At 42.3% G+C, this 15,273-nt stretch overlaps 1 non-coding gene across 1 annotated transcript; it reads left to right on the forward strand.

Moving 5' to 3' along the window:
- Positions 1-12,317: 12,317 nt before the first annotated feature.
- Trnat-agu (transfer RNA threonine (anticodon AGU)) lies at positions 12,318-12,389 on the forward strand. The gene has a single exon. It is a non-coding gene; the product is annotated as a tRNA-Thr (tRNA).
- The last annotated feature ends 2,884 nt before the right edge of the window (positions 12,390-15,273 follow it).

Genomic DNA, 15,273 nt, shown 5'->3' on the forward strand with positions numbered 1-15,273 from the left:
ACTCTCTCTGACCATGTTGTAATCTGACTGAAATCTTCCCGTATCACCCGTCCTTTTCGAAGTAACTTCCTCCTCTTGTGATTCTTGAACAGAGTATTCGCTATTACTAGCTGAAACTTGTTCCAGAACTCAATTAGTCTTTCTCTTCTCTCGTTCCTTGTCCCAAGCCCATATTCTCCTGTAACCTCTACTTCTACTCCTTCCCCTACAACTGCATTCCAGTCCCCCATGACTGTTAGATTTTCATTTCCCTACTGTATTACCCTTTCAATATCATCATACACTTTCTCTATCTCTTTATCTTCAGCTTGCAACGTCGGCATGTACACCTGAACTATCTTTGTCGGTGTTGGTTTACTGTCTATTCTGATAAGAACAACCTTGTCACTGAACTGTTCACAGTAACACACTCTCTGCTCTACCTTCCTATTCATAACGAATCCTACTCCAGTTATACCATTTCCTGCTGCTGTTGATATTCCCCTATACACATCTGACCAGAAATCCTTGTCTTTTTTTCCATTTCATTTACTGACCCACACTACATCTACATTGAGCCTTTGCATTTCCTCTTACTAGCTTCCCTAACATGTTCAGACCTCATACATTCCATGCCCCGATTCGTAGAACATTATCCTTTTGTTGGTTTTCCAATACATTTCCCATAGCCACCTTTAATTTGGATGATCCGAATAAGGGACTATTCCGGAATCTTTTGCCAGTGGAAAGATCATGATGACACTTTTTCTGTTACAGGCCATATATCCTGTGGGTCTCATTACGAGTCTTTAATGCAGTAGTTTCCATTACTTTCTTCATCCTCATGCCGTTGATCATTGCTAATTCTTCCGCCTTTAGGGGTAGTTTCCCACCACAATGGCAAGAGTGAACTTCTGTCCGCTCGTTCCTCTTTGACGAGGCCTATGTCAGAATGAGGGTGACTTCATATTCTGAAATCTTCGGCCGCCAATTCTGATGACTTTTATTCAAATTTTAAGCGGTGAAGGTGTTCGGACCCGTTACCGAGGACGTTTCGATTAACAACGAAAGACGCTACCGCTGCACAACAGGTGCTGTCCTGCACCTATACCACCGGAATGCGGTTATGAAAAGTATACGTTTCTTTTTAAAAAATCATACTTGTTTCAATGTTTCTATCGATGCAAGAGTTAAGAATCTTTACTACACACTAAAATACGTGCTCATTAGGGTACTATTATTTACTAAAAAGCTTGTTTCGAAATCTGAAGCCGTTCACGAAATTAAAGGGGTATCATGTCTCACGGTGACCCACCTTGCATATCCGCGGCCAGACAACTTATTCCCATAGTATTTTTATATAAAGGCGCTAAAAAATTGTTCTCTCTCTGCAGTGCTCGTTCTCGTGACCTTGTTGACGCACCATATAAGACGAGTAAGAGTGGTCCAAATCAGTTAAATACAGAAAAGAAATAGGTCGGTTTCGAACATTTGGCGTCACCCTTCTCATCCCCACCCTAACTTATAGTCAACGCATATACAAAGTCTTCGCAGTTTTTTCTTCTCATATCACACTTACTTTTCAAACAAAGCTTTGATTTAGTCATCCAGTTCCATAAATTGTTCATACGTGGTCGACGTCGTGGGCAAAAAGTTAATTTTTAAGAAATTTAAAGGTTTTAATTTGAATAAAGCAAAGAGATAGCAAATAATATTTTCCGCAGAATTGTGAAATGGTTGTCTGAAAATGGACTCTACTTAATTTTTGAAAAACACACTATATTCTGTTCAGTATAACAAACAAAGTCATACCGATAACAGATGCAGCACACTATCGGGAGACAGTAAACAGATTAGAATGCTCCATATTTTTGTGTGTTCATGCGGACGAAAACGTGAACTGGGAGAAACATGTTGCTGAGCTTCTCAAACATTTAAGATCAGCTACTTTTGCTCTTCCTATAATTACTAATACTGGAGACAAACAAATTACCCTCCTGGCGCATTTCGCATATTTCCAGTCAATAATGCCTTATGGAATAATTCTGTGAGATAAATAATCTCCTATAAAGAAAATATTGACTACGCAGAAGACAGCAGTAAGAAAAATATGTGCTGTTCACCCACGGGCGCCATGTAGGTACCTTTTCAAGGAGATAGTAATTTCAACTGCGCCATCACTGTACCTATATTCGTTAATGAAATTAGCCATAAATAATTTATCACAAGTGAGAACAGTGATGTTCATATCAAATTATTTACGATATCAATGGCGCAGAAAGGAGTACAATAGGCAGCAATAAAAATTTTTGATCATTTGCTCCATACTACACAAAATGTCTGACAGGTAGCAAAGCAAGTTTTAAATCTAACTTGGAATCATTTCTCCCGTACAACTCCTTCTAGTCAATTGACGATTTTTTACGGAATAAGTTGAATCCAGTAAAAAAATGTGTTGTTGCAAGAGTAGGACTAAGATATTAATGTGTTCATTAATGTTAATATTAATCTGTATACATGTTCTGTTAACTGACTAGTTCCACGTCATTTGAATCAAAGAATCGTGCAAATGACCTATGGAACAAGTCACTAGTGTTCCATAACAACGTTTTAAAATTTGTGGATAGGTTCCTTATACCAAAACAAGGAAAAAATATCCAGTAAAAACTGTCTTTAAAATGCATGCTTTAGGAACTGTAGGCACTTTTCATCCTCAATACTGTGATACACATTTCTTCTACTGCAAGTTTTTTGCTTTCCATATTGTGGGAGGTGATAGTATGGACCAAAACAACAAAAAGTACCCAGTAAACATACCTTAAGAGCTATAAGAACCTATTCCGCAGGGGTTACTTACCAGTGTTTGAATTATTTGTGGCAATGAGAAAAATTTGCTTACGGGTGATATTATCTTTGAGTCACAGTGAACAAGAACTTTAAATATATTTCTGAAAATATATTCTGGAGTATTATTTCTGAAATGATTCCAAATGGATTCATTTGGACACTGGTGTGGCAGGTTAAAGAAGAGGATAAACATTCACGTTTCATTGCCACCAAGAGTACCTACATTTTACAAAATACGCATTAATTTATGGAAATTACATGATATTGTTGTTACAGTAAAATATTTTTGGAGTTAAGACGTGGTAACTTTCAAATTATGTAGAGTGAACATTAGTAAAACTGCGGGGACAGATTACTGAATGGAAGTAAAGGAAAAATGGTTGTATGGACATGTGTCAGGAAATGGACGGTGTGCACGCAACGACAATAAATCGTCCTGGAACAAGGTACACAGCTGCAGCGCATCCACGTCACAACGGGTGTTCAGAGTGGCCTCCATGGGGCTGCAGCTGGTACATATAGCAGCGGTTGTCATGGAGGATACACATAATCGTACTTTGGGTTACACCATGCTGGAAGCCTGCTTGCCTGGATCTTGTACTAGGGTTCGTCTCAATATCCTGTAGAACCCATACCTCCAAATCTGGTGTACGCATAGTCCGTCGCTTCCCTGCACATTCATTTATCTGAAAGGACCCAAAAATGGCTTGAAATGTTGTGTGATGTGGTTTGTTGTCTGTGAGGGTACTTGTTCATGGTATAACCATGCTGCCTCTTAACTGTTATAGTCTGTTTGGCAGACACCATCTCGGCTTGTCCCCAAGATGAACACCGGATTATTCTGCTGCTTACAGTACGCTGCGTCAGTCACACAGTCTGCAACACACAACGAAAACACGGCACGTGGTCAGAGGAACCGTCATTCGTCAGCGCGACCTACCATGGCAACGACACATTTCCTGGACACAAATTCGTAGGACCTTTCTTCCTCCATTTCCACTCAGAAATACGTCTCTGAAACTTGTCGGTTTTGTTACTGTTCACCCTGTATAGCATGCAAATCCTTTAAAAAGTTCTTATCCTTGTTAAGACAAAGGGGCATGACGTGATTCGTGCACTTCATTCAAGAACAGCCTTGTACGCACAATTTGTGTCTTGCTCTGACAGGGATGTGTTCTGGCCAACGACCTCTAACACCATAGCGTACATCAGTAACTGGACAACGTGCTTTTCTGCTCTCTTCCTCGTTGGATTTGGATTTAGTGAACTGGTTGGGCGTGCCCTCATTTTTATTTCTCTTGTGCCCATATTTGAAGGACCTGGTGCAATATCGCTGGCAAAATCTATTACTGGTCTGCATTTTACAGTTTTCTGACAACAGTGACTTCTACACTCCTGGAAATGGAAAAAAGCACACATTGACACCGGTGTGTCAGACCCACCATACTTGCTCCGGACACTGCGAGAGGGCTGTACAAGCAATGATCACACGCACGGCACAGCGGACACACCAGGAACCGCGGTGTTGGCCGTCGAATGGCGCTAGCTGCGCAGCATTTGTGCACCGCCGCCGTCAGTGTCAGCCAGTTTGCCTTGGCATACGGAGTTCCATCGCAGTCTTTGACAGTGGTAGCATGCCGCGACAGCGTGGACGTGAACCGTATGTGCAGTTGACGGACTTTGAGCGAGGGCGTATAGTGGGCATGCGGGAGGCCGGGTGGACGTACCGCCGAATTGCTCAACACGTGGGGCGTGAGGTCTCCACAGTACATCGATGTTGTCGCCAGTGGTCGGCGGAAGGTGCACGTGCCCGTCGACCTGGGACCGGACCGCAGCGACGCACGGATGCACGCCAAGACCGTAGGATCCTACGCAGTGCCGTAGGGGACCGCACCGCCACTTCCCAGCAAATTAGGGACACTGTTGCTCCTGGGGTATCGGCGAGGGCCATTCGCAACCGTCTCCATGAAGCTGGGCTACGGTCCCGCACACCTGTTAGGCCGTCTTCCGCTCACGCCCCAACATCGTGCAGCCCGCCTCCAGTGGTGTCGCGACAGGCGTGAATGGAGGGACGAATGGACACGTGTCGTCTTCAGCGATGAGAGTCGCTTCTGCCTTGGTGCCAATGATGGTCGTATGCGTGTTTGGCGCAGTGCAGGTGAGCGCCACAATCAGGACTGCATACGACCGAGGCACACAGGGCCAACACCCGGCATCATGGTGTGGGGAGCGATCTGCTACACTTGCCGTACACCTCTGGTGATCGTCGAGGGGACACTGAATAGTGCACGGTACATCCAAGCCGTCATCGAACCCATCGTTCTACCATTCCTAGACCGGCAAGGGAACTTTCTGTTCCAACAGGACAATGCACGTCCGCATGTATCCCGTGCCACCCAACGTGTTCTAGAAGGTGTAAGTCAACTACCCTGGCCAGCAAGATCTCCGTATCTGTCCCCCATTGAGCATGTTTGGGACTGGATGAAGCGTCGTCTCACGCGGTCTGCACGTCCAGCACGAACGCTGGTCCAACTGAGGCGCCAGGTGGAAATGGCATGGCAAGCCGTTCCACAGGACTACATCCAGCATCTCTACGATCGTCTCCATGGGAGAACAGCAGCCTGCATTGCTGCGAAAGGTGGATATACACTGTACTAGTGCCGACATTGTGCATGCTCTGTTGCCTGTGTCTATGTGCCTGTGTTTCTGTCAGTGTGATCATGTGATGTATCTGACCCCAGGAATGTGTCAATAAAGTTTCCCCTTCCTGGGACAATGAATTCACGGTGTTCTTATTTCAAGTTCCAGGAGTGTATATAATAGGCATGAATTGACACATGTCATGTTGACTACATTCAATAAAATTGTGGGATAGAATAGACGCTCCTTGCTATGTGTTCTATAGAGTTGGACTAGCATGTAATGCGGATCAACACACCTCTTAAGAGTGTTTACTCGTTTATTACTGAAAGTTGAACGATATTCACGTACTGCTTACCAGAAACTGATAATCATATTACATTTTTAGTGAAACCTTGACCTTTATAGGAGGAAATTAGGTGCTTTCCTTATTGTCAAACCATTTTACCACCATGACGTTCTCGTTTGTCTCCAGTCTTAAATCAGAAGAGCTTCGATCAGTTTGTTACAAAGAATCATTTGTCTGCAAATAGTATTCTGTCAGGCGACTATTTCTCAAGGTTCTCACCATATAGATACCGACCATCTTCTGTTCCAGAGCCAGATCATAGAAAAGAAACCGGTTGTCAACAGTTAATTAGTGGTGCTGATGTTTCAGCACATTATCTACAGACCTCATGACGTTACCTCTCGTACCTAAGGGGCATCTTTCAACCTTTTACTTTCGGCACTTTTTTATTTTTGAGTGATCAGTCTGATGAATTTCTCTCTTGTGATAGCCCTTTAATCTCGTAACAGGAATCTCTTTTTTCCTATACAGTTTTTACCCTCTACAGTTCCCATGGATACAATGGAAGTTATTTCTGACGTCTTAAGAGTTATCTCATCATCATCCTGTCCCTTCTTCTTGTCAATGTTTTCCATACATTCCTTTCCTCGTCGATTCGGCAGAGAACCTTTTCATTCTTTACCTTATCGATCAACCTAATTTTCAACATTCTTCTGTAGCACCACATCTCAAATGCTTCGATTCTCTTGTCTTCCGGTTTTCCCACAATTCATGTTTCACTGCCATACAATGCTGTCCTCCAAACGCACATTCTCCAAAATTTCTGCCTCAAAGTAATATCTATTTTTGACCCTAGTTGACTGCTCGTGCCAGAAATGCCCTTTTTGTCTGTGCTAGTCTGTTTTTTACTTCCTGTTTCCTCTGTCCATCATCGCTTATTTTGTTGCCTACGTAGCAGACTTCCTTTACTTCATTTCTTTCATGGTCACCAATTCTAACGTTAAGTTTTTCAGTGTTTTCATTTCTGCTACTTCTAATTACTTTCGTCTTTCTTCCATTTATTCTCAAGCCATATTCTGTACTCATTAGACTGTTCATTCCATTCAACTGTGATTCCTCATTTGCACTGAAAATAGTAAAGTCATCAACAAATTTTATCACTGATATCCTCTTCGACCCTTCTTTTACTTTCATCATTGTTTCTTCGACATATAGATTGAACAGTATGGCAAAGGACTACACATCTGTCCAACTCCCATTTTAATCCGAGCACTTCGTTCGTGGTTTTCCAATCTTATTGTTACCTCCTGGTGCTCGTACCTACTTTATATTACCCATCTTTCCCTACAACTTCACTATGTGATCAAAAGCATCCGAACATCTGGCTGAAAATGACTTACAAGATCGTGGCGCACTCCATCGGTAATGCTGGAAATCAATATTGTGTTCGTACACCCTTAGCCTTGATGACAACTTCCACTCTCGCAGGTATACGTTCAATAAGGTGCTCGAAAGTTTCTTAGGGAATGGCAGCCCATTCTTCAAAGAGGGCTGCGCTGAGGTGAGGTATCGTTGTCGGTCCGTCAGACCTGTCACAAAGGCGGCGTTCCAAAACATCCCAAAGGTGTTATATAGCATTCCGGTGAGGACTCTATGCAGAACAGTCCATTACAAGGATGTTATTGTCGTGTAAGCACTCCGCCACAGGCCATGAATTATGAACAGGTGATCGATCGTGTTGAAAGATGCAATAGCCAATCCCGAATTGCTCTTCAACATTGGGAAGCAAGAAACTGCTTAAAACATCAATGTAGACCTCTGTTGTGATAGTGACAAGCAAAACAACAGGGGTGCAAGCCGCCTCTATTAAAAACAAGAGAACACCATTACACCAGCGCCTCCGAATTTTACTGTTGGCATCACTCACGCTGGCAGATGACGTTCACCGGGCATTCGCCATACCGACATCTGCCATCGGATCGCCACATTGTGGACCGTGATTCGTGACTCTACACAACGTTTTTCCACTGTTCAATCGTCCAGTGTTTACGCTCCTTATACCAAGCGAGGCGTCGTTTGGCGTTTACTGGCGTGATGTGTGGCTTATGAGCAGCCGCTCGACCATGAAATCCAAGTTGTCTCACCTCATGCCTAACTGTCATAGTACTTGCAATGGGTCCTGATGCCGTTTGGAATTCCTGTGTGATGGTCTTGATAAATGTGTGCCTATAGTCGGCGGTCTCTGTCAGTCAACTGCCGGCTGGAGTGGCCGTGCGGTTGTAGGCGCTACAGTCTGGAACCGAGCGACCGCAACGGTCGCAGGTTCGAGTCCTTCCTCGGGCAAGGATGTGCGTGATGTCCTTGGGTTAGTTAGGATTAATTATTTCTAATTTATAGGCGACTGATGACCTCAGAAGTTAAGTCGCATAGTGCTCAGAGCTATTTGAACCATTTTTTGTCAGTCAACAGACAAGGTCGGCCTGTACGCTTTTGTGCTGTACGTGTCCCTTCACGTTTCCACTTCACTATCACATCGGAAACAGTTGACCTAGGGGTGTTTAGGAGTGTGGAAATCTCGCGTACAGATGTATAACACAATCGACATCCAATTACCTGAACACGTTCGAAGTCCGTGATCTCCGTGGAGCGCCCCTTTCTGCACCCCCTCAGTGTCTAATGACTACTGAGATCGCCTATATGGAGTACCTGGCAGTAAGTGGCAGCTCAATACACCTAATATGAAAAACGTATGTTTTGGGGGTTTCCAGATACTTTTGATCTCATAGTGTCACAGTGTCGAACTCTTTTTCCAGGACGACAAATCCTATGAACATATCTTGATTTTTCTTTTCTTGATTCCATTACTAGACACAAAGTGAGAACTACCTCTCTGCTTCTTTGCATTGTCTAAAGCGAAACTGATGGTCATCTATTAATTCCTCATTTTTTTTCCATTGTCAGCAACATGGATGCATGCACTGTTAAGCTGAGTGTGAAATAATTCTCGCACTTGCAGCTCTTACTGTCCACGTAATTGCGTGGATGATATTTTTCTGAAAGGCAGATGGTATATCGCCAGACTCATACACACGGATTAGTCGTTTTATTTCTGCTTCCCCCAACATTAAGTGATCGTAAGTCTTCCAAAGCTTTCTTTTAAATTCTGGTACTAATACCTGATCCTCTATCTCTTAAAAAAAACTCCCGTTTTTCTTCTATCACGTCGTCAGACAAGTCTTCCCCCTCATAGAGGCCTTCAGTGCACTCTTTCCACCTACCCTGTCTCCATTCTGCATTTAACCCACTGCATTCTTAATGTCACGTCATTGCATTTCATTTCGCCAAAGGTTGTTTTGACATTTCTACATGCTTAGCCAATCCTGACGATGATCATTTCTTTATCGTTTAGTTATTCCGCCTTAGTTTCCACGCACTTCCCGTATATATCGTTCCTAAATAACTTGTATTTCTGTATTCCTGAATTTCCCTGAACATTTTTGTACTTCCTTCTTTCACCGATCAACTCAAGTATTTCATATGTTACCCATGGTTTCTTCGCAGTTACCAGATCATCACGACACTTTTTCTGTTATAATTATGGGTCTTTAACTTAGTGGTTTCCATTGCCTTCTGTAACCTCGTACCGTTGATAACTGCTTTTACTTCTACTTCTAATCAAGCTGCGGAGCTATGGGGTATCGTCTCAGTTGTGCGACTGGATTCGTGATTTCCTGTCAGGAAGGTCGCAGTTCGTAGTAATAGACGGCAAATCATCGAGTAAAACTGAAGTGATATCAGGTGTTCCCCAGGGAAGCGTCCTGGGACCTCTACTGTTCCTGATCTATATAAATGACCTGGGTGACAATCTGAGCAGTTCTCTTAGACTGTTCGCAGATGATGCTGTAATTTACCGTCTAGTAAGGTCATCCGAAGACCAGTATCAGCTGCAAAGCGATTTAGAAAAGATTGCTGTATGGTGTGTCAGGTGGCAGTTGACGCTAAATAACGAAAAGTGTGAGATGATCCACATGAGTTCCAAAAGAAATCCGTTGGAATTCGATTACTCGATAAATAGTACAATTCTCAAGGCTGTCAATTCAACTAAGTACTTGGGTGTTAAAATTACAAACAACTTCAGTTGGAAGGACCACATAGATAATATTGTCGGGAAGGCGAGCCAAAGGTTGCGTTTCATTGGCAGGACACTTAGAAGATGCAACAAGTCCACTAAAGAGACAGCTTACACTACACTCGTTCGTCCTCTGTTAGAATATTGCTGCGCGGTGTGGGATCCTTACCAGGTGGGATTGACGGAGGACATCGAGAGGGTGCAAAGAAGGGCAGCTCGTTTTGTATTATCGCGTTATAGGGGAGAGAGTGTGGCAGATATGATACACGAGTTGGGATGGAAGTCATTACAGCATAGACGTTTTTCGTCGCGGCGAGAGCTTTTTACGAAATTTCAGTCACCAACTTTCTCTTCCGAATGCGAAAATATTTTGTTGAGCCCAACCTACATAGGTAGGAATGATCATCAAAATAAAATAAGAGAAATCAGAGCTCGAACAGAAAGGTTTAGGTGTTCGTTTTTCCCGCTCGCTGTTCGGGAGTGGAATAGTAGAGAGATAGTATGATTGTGGTTCGATGAACCCTCTGCCAAGCACTTAAATGTGAATTGCAGAGTAGTCATGTAGATGTAGATGTAGATGTACTTCCGTCATTTAGCGGGAGATTCCCACCCCAATGAAAAAAGAGTGCCCTGAACTTCAGTCTGGTCCTCCGCCCTTATTGACAAAGCTTTTGGCCGAACAAGAGTAACTTCTTATTCCGGAAGTCTTCGACCGAGATTGCTGATGATTTTTCTTTGAAACTTAAGCAAATACGGTGTTCGAAACCGGGAGCGAGGACGTTTTGATTCGAAGGCACTACCCTATGTATTTTCGGAAAAAGAGGCGTGGAGGCAAAGTAGGCAGGGGTCGCAATCTCAAGGTCGTAGGATAGAAGAGCGTAAAATTCATCAAGGAAAAGGGGAAAAGAATTTTTTTGTACTGTCACCAGTGTGTTGCAAATGTTCGTTCTATGGCATGCCTCATAATACAAAGAGGAAGTAAACTTCAAGAAGACGGGGCCACAAATTTCAGAATCATACACAAAACCACTTAATCCACTCCGTGCAAATAATTTGACTCCCCATCGTTGTGCTTTGCTCTTTGTATACTGAAACATAGACGTGTGAGGAGTGAGTGGGGTCATCATCTCATCTACCGTATTGCACTCCTCTGTCTCGATCTTCAGAAAAATATTTCTCAGAGAATCCATAAAATATCTGATTTTGAGCTGTTTGGCGTAATCTTTGTGCTGCCTTTTAACCACATTAGCGTCATTGGTTCAAATGGCTCTGAGCACTATGGTCATCAGTCCCCTAGAACTCAGAACTACTTAAACCGAACTAACCTAAGGACATCACACAACACCCAGCCATCACGAGGCAGAGAAAATCCCTGACCCTACCGGGAATCGAACCCGGGAACCCGATTAGCGTTATTGTTCACATGTAAATAAGTCCTCAACTTATAATATCGTTCACATGACGGTTCCTGTTATCAGCTCATAATAGGCAGAAGCGTTACCTGTACATCCTGTATTTTGGTACTGGAACAATTGCTGCTAAAATATGAATACCAAAAACCTAAGACATCTCAGTTGTTGAGGTGTCGACCGGACTTCCCTGTTTTATGCGTAGACTATAGATTTATTTGATCAACTAACTTCTGAATGATACTGTTATTAATAAACTATTCAATGTAAGTCCTTATTTCGAAGATCATAAAATGATGAACTATAGGTCACATGTATTGGTTCCAAATTATTTTGTCGCCACCTTCTGCTTCTTATCTGATGCATAGGTTGTTCACTCTGATTTTGTGTTTCAAGATTTACAGTGAGTGTGTCTCATCGAATTCTTCCTCTTCATCGTCATGCTGTTTATTAATTTCCACAGGCCTATTTTCTACGTTTCACCAGCAAGATGTTCGTTCCCGAAAATTGGAACAGCTGCGTCCAAAACAGGTTCCTCATCATCAGCTTTGAAGTCAGCATTTTCAAAATCAGATATGTCACCTTCTAACATCTTCATCTCTCAGTGGCAGCACTATATCTATAAGTAATAAACAAATAAGCAGGAATGCCATGCGCATATCAACAAACAACAAAGCTTATAATTAAATGTGTCCTTTGAGACTCACGTCTCGTTATTATCTCACGATAATGATCAATTATGATCGAAGCAGACTAAATCAATTAAAATTTAGTCTGCTTCGATCATAATTGATCATTATCGTGAGATAATAACGAGACGTGAGTCTCAAAGGACACATTTAATTATAAGATCTGAGAAGATCACCATATGGTACAGCAGACGTCCCGCTACGTCCAATGCTGGGTAGCTCGCCAATACCGGCGAGCCCTGGCAATAGTGACGGTATTAAGGGAAAATGAATTAAAGTTTGTGTTGGGGAGGGAACTCGACCTAGGTAGTTCGTGCAGCTATGTCTGCCATAGTGCCTCGGTGGTGTAGTGGTAGCATATCTGCCTAGTAAGCAAGAAGACCCGGGTTCGAGTCCCGGCCGCGGCACAAATTTTAATTGATTTAGTCTGCTTCGATCATAATTGATCATTATCGTGAAACAACAAAGCATTGAGACTTAGCTAACGACCATAAAAGGTACTGAAATGTCTCGGACGGCTGCATCGTATGAGTCTGCTTAGGAACATTCCCTGCGTAATGTGAGCTCTGAAAACCAGATTAGTTAGTGATTTCAGTTGGAACCAGACGGTTGGAATGCGTTAAGTAACAGCATCATTGTTGTCGCACCACACCTAATACGCTTCAGTTGTTTTAGGTCTGGATGGCGGATGGAATTACGTACCTCGATAGAGATTGCGATGCTGTGACGAATTTATTAGGCGGGCAGCTTGATCATGGAACCAGGAGGATGTTCACTGACTAACCAAAGAAGGAGAACACAGTACGCCATTTATTAGTGCATAGGTACATTGGTTGTATTGTTATCTTGCTGCGGTCAGCGGGCAAGAATGGACGCTGGCCCTGATATCCTTTCACCCTGAATTTTAATCCCACTCACGAACCCCTTTTTGCATCATTGCCTTTTCGGTTTAATGGAGAGAAAATGTAACCCTGCCTTACGCATTCTCAAACCCATTACTTCCCTTTAGGTCCTCCACTCTTGTTGTTTCTCCTTTTTTCTTGTCCATAATGTATATTAACTGTGTTTTTCTACAACTAACAGCATTGTTCTAAGATTTATATCATACACCATTTTTCTAGGTCGACAGATTACATGCAAGTATTTCGATTTTCCTTGTATTGTGCTCCCACTATCAAACTCAGTTCCAGAATTCGGTACCTTTACCTTCCCCAAAGCCAAATTATTTGTTAATACATCCTCAATTTCCTTTTTCAGTCTTACTTGTAGTGTTGTTAGTGCCACTTAAGATGCAAGACTTGTTAAGTGATAGTTCTCACACTGATCTTACGTTGTTGCTTTCAGAATTTTGTTAGCGATATTCTTGCAACAGTCGGATGATATGCCTCCATTCTCATAGATTCTACACTATAACTTGAATAATCATTTTGGTGTCTTTTCTCCAACAATTTTAGCTTCATTCATTCAACCTCTGTCAAGCTCTAATACTGAATCTCCTATGATCTGCGTGTCGACACCCACTTCTTTTATAACCTCAGCTGACATATCTCACACCTCGTAAAGAGACCTTCAGCGCACTCCTTCAAATTATCCACCGTCGCTGGAATTTCTCTACTACTCTTCCTGTGCTTTCGATTTAATCGAAAGTTATTTATTATATTCTATGTGCTAAATCTATCTGTTCTATTCACATTTTTCACGCAGATCTTTTAGCTTTAGCTTTCCTGTAATCCCCTTTGATTTGATTCCCAAGATCGTTCTTTTCTTAATATTGGATTCCATTAACACATTTGTGCAACACTACCACAGAAGAAGTATTGCAAGCAAAGGAAACTCTGGCATCGGTCATATAAATTTGAAACCCTGATTATTGTTATTATTATTACTATTATTGCATTTCGATTTCAATCATGTAGTGGTCATCTTCCGTGCAAGACTAAGTCCAGTGGACTCATATAATCATGCACAAAAGATAACCTCAAACATAGGTGTTGGTAGTGCAGAACATACCAACCAGCAGGTAAGATTCAAATCTTACCTGAATCTTAGTGCTTATCGGTATGTTCTTCACTACAAACACTTGTGCTTGAAGTTATATTTTGTGCATGATTGTATTATTTGTTTATTTAGCGTATGTGGTTTTCAAGTACAAATGGTTTTATGTTTAAATACATACAGACAGATAAAGATAAAATCAACATTCATTATAACACATAAATAATGTCTCGTCTGATGGACATTCAATTAAGGATAGAGTAGGCATGTACAGGTTGTTACAATAAGGTATCTTGTTATAGGTAAGATAAAATTATCATATAGAAATTGTTGCTACAAGGTCATTCAGCAATCACATATATGGAATCTACAGAGTGTCTTTAAAGTTCTATGCCTAGGTTTTCTATCCACTCGACGGCTGCAGGAGAGGCTGCATAAAGTTCTCGAATGGATCCTTTAAACACGTTTAGGGCATTCCTGAATGATGTGCTGGATCGTTTGCTCTGGATGTCCACAATCGCACTATGGTGAATCTCGTATGCCCCATGTACAGAGCATCTCGCCACTTCTGCCATGACCAGTTCTGAGTCTATTGAGTATAACCCAAGTTCTTCTTGGCAGGTCTGTAGCAGGTAGGTTTCCACCAGAAGATATTTCATTGCACTTCTTGGATAGTCCAGTCTGAGACCATTCATTTTTCCATGAATCCATAGCATCGTAAGAGGTAGCCATAATGTTTTGAGCTGTTCTCCATGGTGGTCTTCTAGATCTTTGCCGGGAAAGATTTGGGGCAATGTCCTGATGGATTGGTAGGTTGGTATTGGAGGAGATTTTACGCCATTCATTAACTAAGGCGGTTTGACGCCTAAGATGTGATGGAGCTATACTGCAGAGAACAGGAAGCCAAGATAGTGGGGTGGATTTAATGGACCCAATTATGGTTCTCATGGTATTGTTTAGTTGAGTATCCACTTTAGACGTGTGGCTGCTGTTAAGCCAAACAGGGTGCAATATTCCGAAACAGAGTATACCAGCGCTACAGAAGAAATCTTCAGAGTATGTACATCACCTCCCCAGCTAGTATTGGCGAGTTTTTGAATAATATTATTTCTTGTACATATCTTAGCAGCAGTATCTATTAGGTGTGGTTTGAATGTAAGCGATCTATCCAATTTTATACCAAGATATTTTGGGTTTGGGTTATGTTTTAACTTTCTACCAGCAAAGGTAACGTCAAGGGTGTAAAAGTAGACTGCCTCCAAGTGGTACACCCCGGGCAATACCGAAATGTAGCTA

The sequence above is a fragment of the Schistocerca gregaria genome, chromosome 3, assembly GCF_023897955.1.
Source record: "Schistocerca gregaria isolate iqSchGreg1 chromosome 3, iqSchGreg1.2, whole genome shotgun sequence".
Taxonomy (NCBI): domain Eukaryota; kingdom Metazoa; phylum Arthropoda; class Insecta; order Orthoptera; family Acrididae; genus Schistocerca; species Schistocerca gregaria.